The sequence below is a fragment of the Drosophila guanche genome, unplaced genomic scaffold (genome assembly GCF_900245975.1).
Source record: "Drosophila guanche unplaced genomic scaffold, DGUA_6, whole genome shotgun sequence".
Classification (NCBI taxonomy): domain Eukaryota; kingdom Metazoa; phylum Arthropoda; class Insecta; order Diptera; family Drosophilidae; genus Drosophila; species Drosophila guanche.
Window position 1 is genome coordinate 12211383 of NW_022995743.1, and position 9288 is coordinate 12220670.

The following is a 9288-nucleotide window of genomic DNA, read 5'->3' on the forward strand; positions in this document are numbered from 1 at the left end:
ACGGGAAATGGGAAATGCTTAGAAAAATGTGGAAATTCTTAAATTTCATTTAAGATTTGTTATACAGAAACCATAATGCGCCGTTTCTTCTTTTTGGTTGTCTCTGGTTTTCTTGTGAGAGCGAGAGAGCAAAGTAACGGCGAAACAACGCGAGACTGAGCTCTGTCGGTGAATAGGAAAGACAATTGGCTTCTTGGTGTTGGTGGCTTTTGACTCGCTCTCCTACTTGCAAATCGAATGCACACTTATTCTGTAGAGCAGTTTTGACCTTCCGTCTCTGGAATTCGGTGCAAGCCGACTAAATTAGTGTGGGGTGATTTCACATTTTTGGAACTCTCTTTGCATTTGACTAATTGTCAGTAAAAAGGGGAGAGATGAAGAAGATGCGCTGCTGGAGTGTTGGCTCGAATCAAAATGAAATAAATCGGCCCGGAAAAGATATTCTTCAAGTGATCTCGATCGGGAAATGCTTAGAAAAGTGTGGAAATATTAAATGAAGATTAATTTAAGACTTATTATGCAAAAACCATAACTTTTTCTTTTTGGTTCTCTCTGCGTTTCTAGTGACAGCGTTGAAACAGTGAGAGTGAGAGAGCAAAGTAACTGTAAAAACAACTCAAGACTGGGCTCTCTCGTTCTTATTTTTCGTGTGTGTACTGAATAGGAAAGGCAAATGGAAAGACAAATGGAAGAAGAAACGGCAACAATTTGATGCCAACGACGAGCAACAAATATGTTTTACTTTTGTAACTTTTATGCTGACATTCTGCGGCATAAACTTTTCCTTTCCCCAATTGATCAGCACAAAAATGTGCACCTTATTGAAATTTTTCTCTAAGTAAATCTCTTCCCAACCTCAAACCACAAGGTGCTGCACCAGACCACGCAGCCGGAATGCGGTTTTTACAACCGACACTTTCCCAGCCAACACACACTTCATCTAATAAGTTTGCCCAAGTGGAGTGAATAAATAAATTGCTTGCGAGATGAGCTTCTTGATTTTGCTGTGCCGCAGGAGACTCTCTTCCAAATATATTATGGCAGCGACTGTCCAGCGCAATCCTCAATCAATTTAATTAAATACTCAATTTATTAATCGTCACAAAAATGTTGATATTTTGCACTGGTCAACCTGGTCAACCCTTGCAAATTCTTGAAGAAAATAAAATTTAATCATTTTTATGCTACACCTTGGGGCACTTTTACTTTTGCCATGATGCCAACTAACCTTTTGGCCCTCCTCTGTTCTTGCCATGCCCCTATCCCTGGTGGCACGCTCTGCAATATATAATTGCTGCCACCTTTTGCGACGTCTACACAACTTTGTCCGACCATAAATTTGCATTCTTCTTCCCTTTTGGATCGTCTTTTTTTTCTACTCCTCCTTTTTGTCGAGCTAAAATAGAAATATGGCCATTTGGTGCATGCTTGTGGGTAGGGGTAGGAGAAAATGCGGAAAATGTAGAAGTGGACATAAAGTTAGCTTAGCAAAATTGCACAGCCCTGAACGTGTGCGGAGTACACACATACATATCTATGTACATATGTACATTGTATATTTGCATATATACTACCTGAAGATATATACCAAAATTGCATTGAAAATAAACAAACCAGGGGCTTGCCGGTGGGGGGAGGCAGTGACTGCTGAGGTGCGCCGTAAACCTGTGAATAATGTTGTGCGATATGAAAATTGCACTGATTTAGTGCTTGAAATTTGCCAGCCCATTTATTTCCGGTTGGGCCCACAAACAACGAACCACCCCCCCCCCCCCCCCACTCCAAAAACTAACGCAGATACCGTTGCCGTGCTTGGCCCACCGGATATCCGCCTAATTGCCGAAACTTAAAGCTAAAGGATCTGCTGGCCACATGCTGGCACTCCGATATCCAAAGACCAAAGCCCCGCCTGATACTTCTCCAAAAAACTAATTGCAAAACCCAAAAATTTAAGCGCCAAACAAATTATATGTGTGTGTGTGTGTGTGTGTGCGTGGCTCTCCCCACCCACCCCATTAAAGTTTAATCAGAGATTCCAGCTCCTTGAGAAAGTTGAGTAAAATTTACTGTTGATTTTGTGGAAATTTTCGCACGGCGAATCCGCTAAAATGCATCTCATACAAATTTCAGCAGCTGAATCAAATGAAACGTAATGCTCCCGGAATGCAGTGCCGCAACCCCATCCAGGGGCAGTGTGGGTGTGTGGCGGTGCCAGCAAACCAGGAGCTGAATTGACTAAATTAACTGGCGCTGGCAAAAAGTTTGTTTGCCCTTCAGACGTTTGCTTCGCTGCTTTTCGCTGGAAGTAAGCGAATCAAAAGGAGGGAAAATAGTACAAAAACGTTCACAAAGGGGGGGAGGGGTAAAGAAATGGCCAAAAGGAAAAGCTTTAGCGGATGAGGGAAAACGTTTTGATGCTGCACAAAAGATTCGCGTTTAAATATTTGATGCTGAAATTATGCAACGCTGCATTAGGCAGTCGCACAGAACAAATGGAATTGGCCTTTCAGCAACAGTGAACAATGCTCGGGAAAATCCAGTGAAATTTCCAGCCAATCAAACCGTGAAAAACCCATCCAAAGTATTCTTAAATTTTCGATGACAAAATCGAAATGGAAATCAGCTGGATGGCGAAACGTGGGACATGCAAATGTAACAAGAGATTGACTGGATGGCCCGAGAGCCAACGCCAAAACAGATGCAATGCCAAAGACACGTTGACAAGTCCGACTGGTGGCGCAGCGGGGCTTTGCAGTGATTCATGGGCTCTCCAGACGGACCACAGACCCTTGCCCCATGCAGTTATTGAAACTTTGAGCTGGCCAACACGGACATGGAGTGAGTGAGCGAGCGATTTGGGTAGTACTTAGCATAAAATATTGAGATTCCATGTTAAGTGCCACTAAATGCAAATGCGGCAGAGACCAAAGGTGGGATCGCTGAAAGCCAAACTAAAGCTTGAATTCGATTTCAACTAAACCAAATATATGTTTAATGAATTGAACTAAATGTATCAGTTAGAAGCCATCGAATATTTGCCTCTGATAAACTGAATTAATATCTTTGCACGGATATGGGAAATACTTGCAGCTAGCAGTGGGTCAACGGTAGCAGTGACCTACGGAACAAGAGACAGAAGAAGCGATGGGGGTGGAAGCAGCAGGTCAAGAGCCAAACGTTGCCTGAAAAATGAAAACAAGAACTTTTGCCTCTCGTACTCTTTCATGTCCAACAGCACACACACTGCACTGCCGCTTGTCAGGCAGCAGCAGCAGCAGCAGCAGCATCTGGTGCATCTGGATTTCTGTAATCTGCATTCTGCTGCTGGGTTTCTGGTCCTCGTCCTCGTCGTCGTCCTCAACCTCATGCTGATGCTAAAATCCTGATCCTGTTCAGCGGCTGTGGCAAAATGTGTTTGCATTTCAGGTGTCAACTGCAAAAACACATTCAGCTTTGCTGCAATAACAAACAACACAGAAATAACCAATCCTTGCCCCCATTTTCCTACTCACTCCTGTCCCACTCCTTTCGCCTGGCAGCATTTCGGATACAACGAAAACATTTTACTTAACAGCAGAGCAGCAGAAGCTTTTGTGAAAAAGCGAGCAACATTTTTGGACACAAAACAATGGAAATGCAACGAGGCAGGAGCAAAGGAATTTTCCCTAGTGTTTGTCTGGAAAATCAATGCGGATTTTTCCTACAATTTCGAAACGAAATTTCGGTAGGCAATCGCAGATGAGATACACCCTGATTACAGCTGCGAAATTGTGTGCAGAAAGTGAATGATTATCCGAAAAGTGCAGAGAAAATTATAGATTAGTGTTTTTTCTATGGGCCATTATCCAGCTGTGGGTCACAATTAATTACCTTAACTTCAAGGAATAGAAAGGACACGGAGTAGCCGTAGTCTTCAGGTTCACGGGCAATCGAGCGAAGTGGAAAACAAAATAAAACTTAACTTCAAAATGGCGACAAAATTGCATTGGGCGGGCAGGGAAATGCTTGGGTTTGGGTGTGAAATATGCCATGCATTTTGGCATTAAGCCAACACCAACACCCACTGTGCGGGCAACCCCAAGAGCAGAGCCTTGAGCAGCACCCACTGTGGCCCCTGCACCCTCATACAATTTGAGGCAATCATGCACTCGTTAATCTTGCTCAGGGCCGAAAATTAATAGTTAACCTGGGCCCCGAGGACCGCTGCTCTGAAGAGAGAAAAATGTGCTGGCGAGCAAATTAAACTCGTTCTAAATACATTACGGATAAGGGAGAGGGCCATCCAAGGAGGAGCTGCTGCTGCTGCTGCTGGCCTCACGAAAATACACAAACAAACAGGAGCCCAAGGTGACAGACAGACAGTGAGACAGAGGGAGAGGGAGAGGCACAACAAGAGCTAAACAAGATTAATTATACCTGAAAAGCCGAAAACTCAGCTTAGACCAAAGTTGCCTTTTTGACTTTTGACGCTGGCAGCGTCTACGTCTACGGTCCTTGTCGTTGCCCTCGAGCGTCAACTCTCGCACACACCCACACCCACTGACTCGGACTTGGACTCCGACTTTTGTTTATCCGCAGCGTGTCCTTTGGGTTGTTGTTGTTGCTTAAGCGCTTGGAAAATCGACTCGTAGATAAAGCGCAGCTGTGCAGAGAGAAGAAGTAGCAGAACGCCACTTGAGGTGCAGTTGCCAGGGAGCTAAAATCATGGTGTCAGAAGTGGACAAATGCGCAAGTGGAGCAAAGGAGTGCCGGGGTTGCACTCCATTTGATTGATTTTGAAGTTACAGATATGTAGGTGGATAGGATGCATATTAAGACGTATAATTTCTGGCCAACGTGCTAATTGTATCGATTTGTTATCGTTAAACGATTAAAGTGCGCAGCCCGGAGAACCTATAAGTGATGACACTTGGCGGTTGCGCGGGGTATTTAGAGAATTAAATGCTTAGATTACTTTTATTTCAATTTTACATATATAAATTATCGCTCAGTTATCGATAGCTGATCGATAACAGTAACGAAACCTGATCCAAGAGCAAACAAATTGCAACAACTATAGGGTAACATTTTGTATCGTTTGTTGATCTACAGTTGATTTATATTGGTGCATTTAAAAGTTGATCCAACGATAGAAAGGCTACAAGCGAACCCCAACTGAAGCATCATTACGCACACACAGACAGGCGCACAAAATGCCCCCAGCCACCCGCATACAGATGTACCACTTAACCCTATACAATGGGAAACCAAAGTCAGCCAACGGCAATGAAACATTCCCCAAGAGTGAGAGAGGAAAGTGAGTGAGGGGGGTGAACCTTCACCTGGTGCTCGGGTCCTCGAGCTGTTCCTGTTTCTGTTGCTGACCGATTTGGAGCAGGACGAGGCCAAAGTGCGTCTAAACTAATGGCCACCGACAACAAAGTAAATGAAGCATGGCTCCCAGCCAGGACATGGCGAATAGCCTGAGGGGTTTACCCATCAAAGCTGACCCATCGCACTGGAGGGGGGAGCAGGGAGCAGGGAGCAGGACCCCTGCTGACGTAATAGGCAAAATGAAAAATCTATAGAGTTAAATGAGTGAAAATCAGGAAAATGCATTAATGAATGAATGACAGGCAGTCCGCTGTCAACGGCAGGACTTTGCATGTGCACACGCACCGGGCGGAGGGCGGAGGGCGTCAGGCCCCAGGACATCACCTGGAACAGAGGATGGGCTCTGGGAGTTTGAGGGAATGATCGAATGGACATTCCTTTGTGTCTCTGTGTGTGTGCTGGCCTCTTGTTAAGCTGAATGGACGGGATGAAGTGTGCGGCTGTTTGGGGCAGATTTTCCACGTTGGATGTCTTATTTATGAATGCAAACGCATCGGATGGGCAGCGGGGAACGGGCAGCAGCTAGCTGGTAACTAGGAGTGGGCTGATGGGCTTACTCTGTACTACACCTGCTATGATAACCGACGTTCAACACGTACGCATTTGGAGTGCACGTCTGCTCATCGCTCTCTCTCTCTGTGCCCGTGTATGTATGCCTGTGTTGGCATTCTTAATAGCCAAACAGTTGCACTCTCACTCCACCAAAGGGGCCACAGCACAGGACAGCACAGCATACTGACAGTTGATGTACTTGATGCCCTGGCCCCAGTAATGGCCCTGTTCGAGCTCTTGGGGAATACCAATGCTAGCATTTTCGGCACAAGAACGAACCAAAACCAATCGAGCATATCTAAGGTACAGTAGGGCACAAAGGGCAGTCCTTAAACGCTTGCAAAAAGTGTAGATTTGCATTGAATTTCTCAACTCATTGGTTTTTCTTGCAAGTGACTTGCCCTGCCGCTTGCGTCCGCAATCCAATGTCGCTTATCCAATTGCATTTGCTTCATGTGGGCAGGGGGGGTTCATGCAACATTTTTCGCCTATGAAAACGTTGTCGCATATTAACGTAATTAGTTCATGCGCTCCATAGAGCTGGGTGAGTGCTGCAATGTGAATGTGAATGTGCAACCGCACTCTGCCACCCAGGCCTGTGTGCAACGGGCCCCTGCCACCACCCCTTTTGTGTGCTGGCGGTGTTTGGGATTTGCGGCCAGAATTATGATGTCCATGCGGCTGGGCTGGCTGTGCACCCCCCCCCCCCCCCCCCCCCCCCCCACGATGCTGTAACGGCAACGGCATGTGCCGGGCCTCCTTAGCCCATTAAGCCCTGCCCAATGAGCAGCCGTTGCGTGCGTGTTTTACATATGAATATGGCCAGGACACAGGACACAGAGGCATGGGTTCAGGCCCAGGCACAGAGCAGGAGCAGGAGCAGGAGCAGGAACAGGTCCAGTGTCCATTCTGGAGGGTCGGCTGGCTGTGTGTGTTAATTGAAACGTGATTGTGTTGACGCTGTTCCGGGTTTGCAGTCTCCAACTTGGGGGGGAGGGGGGGGGTATGCATGTGTGTGTGTGTGTGTGTTTGTGGGGGGTGCCATTTCGAGGCTTAGTCATCTGCGCTTCCTTTTTTGACACTTGCAATTGTCATGTGCCCCAGCAACAAACGCCCAAAAAGTAGGTCCTGCGTCTGGCCGGCTGGCGATCCATAAATAGTTTCGCATTTAAATTTTGCAGCAATATAATTTACTTTGTTGCTCTTTGGGGGGTGACAAGTGGAGAGTGGGTGGGGGGGTTGGTGGTTGGTGGCTGGGAGGCTTTGGGGAATTCAATTTGCACGCACATGCACAATTGAATTTTGAATGCAAAGTGGCTACGATATCGAATGCATTATTAATTTACCACACATGCAGGGACACGCACACACACACACACACACACACACAACCTTGGGATGTCCTCCCTTGCAGGACGAGAAAGGGAGAGCGGAAATATGGTTTTTCACTTTCGCAAAAACCTCCCCTGGCCCCAACTGTCGTCCCCTAAGTATCAATGATGATGATGTTGCTGGCAGAAAGAGAATTTCAAATGTCCATTTAATGTCATTAAGTTTTGGGTCTTAGCTTGGCCTAGGACTTTGTCGTCCTGCTAAAGTGTCGTTCGTGTGTGTGCGTCTAAGCCTCTGAATGTCCTTTTCTTATCTTCACTTGCATTTGTGGTAGGGTAATTAGAGCTCTTCGATGTGTGGGTCAGGGCGATTATGCTAAGCCACAAAGGAAAGCCTCGGCTAAACTATATTTAATAATTGAGCGCATTAGCGTATTATCCTTGGATAAGCCACAAAAGGGGTTCAATTATATCCCAACTGCAAGTAAATCCATTTATAGCTCGTATTTGTAATCCATTTTTCACTTGGAAATGTTTCTGTAATCTGCATGCCAATTTAATATCTTTATTTCTGTGTCTCAGTCGATTGTTGGAATCTTTAGGTCTCGCTTTGAGGATGATTACATTGTCAACTGGAAATGTGAAACTGCCTGCAGCTAAATGAAATCAATAACTTGGCCACCAGACCGTGCCATAACTGCAGCCAAGCCAAGCCCCCCGAGCGGGCCTGACACGACCGTCACACAATTGAGGCCATGTCATTTGTTTAGTTTGTTGCCTCAATTATTTAGAGCCAGACCGAAGCGTGGCCCTGTCCAGACAGCACAGGACACACTCCCTAAAAACAATCAGTCTCTCTCCCCATCTCCGTCTCTTGGTCTTTTGTGGGTGCTGGCAGGCACTGAGTCCTGAGTCCTTGCGGTGTTTATCCAATTACATAAATTCTGTGCGACAATTTCGATTTGGGTTTCATTTTATTTAAATGCTGCATGCAGTCTGCCTGCCTTCAAGTAGATCGAAGAGCCCGATGGCTTCGTGTTATAAAATATTTATTGCCAGCAAATAAATTCCACACACTGACACGAACAGACGTCGTTATGGTAATTAATTTCAATGCAACACGAGACATGGCAAATCTTATTTATGCGAGAGCCTCAGTGTCTGTCTCTCTGTCTGTCTGGCTCTGAGCATTGGGATTCCGCATTTCTGATTTAGAAATTTTGGATTTCGACTTTTGTTTCTTGCTAATTGATGATGGTGGGTGGGGAGCCTCACGAAAAAGAGGCGGGACACCAATGGGGAGCGCAAATCAAAGGCATATGCGTGTGTGTGTGTGTGTGTGGCACATTCAGGCAACCGCAACAAAATCAATTGCCTGTCCAGAAGCCTGGCTGCATATCCATGTCAGGAATGGCCCAGCAGGCATACAGGAAGGACAGCTCAAGTCAACTTTGCGGCTCATGCAAAATTTAATTTTAATTTCCACTGAGCAAATGTTGCAAAAGTGAGAACAAGGCAATTTCCTTTGCCGCCCCCAAGCCAGCGCCTAGACATGCCCCAACGCCCATGGCAGCCTGCTTGAATGGATGATGGGGTGGGGGAGTGCTAGAGCCTTACGGTATACACATTTTAACCACTTGACTGCATTGTGGCTTTGGCTTAAATGCCGGCCAGAAGTCAAACACAGGCCAAGAGAATCGTTCAAGTTTTGGATATGCCCCTCCCACTCCCACACCCACTCTCCCTCTTACCCGCTACGCCTTCCTGGTCTGGCAGCAATAGTGTGTTTTTGCCAATTGACATGCAGACCTGCCTGGCAGCCGTAAATCGGCATAAATAATTCATTATTGCCGCCTCGATGCGCATAAATCAAGTCGCTTTGGCCCTGGCCCGACTCTTGAAGAGCAGCCACACACAGGCAGCCAGCCACACGGAGCAAACAACTCCGTCTTTGCGATGTGTTTAGAGCTACGATGTGCTCTAAAAATATATTTCAAGTTCAAAAAAATGAAATAAAGACAAAAAATTGACT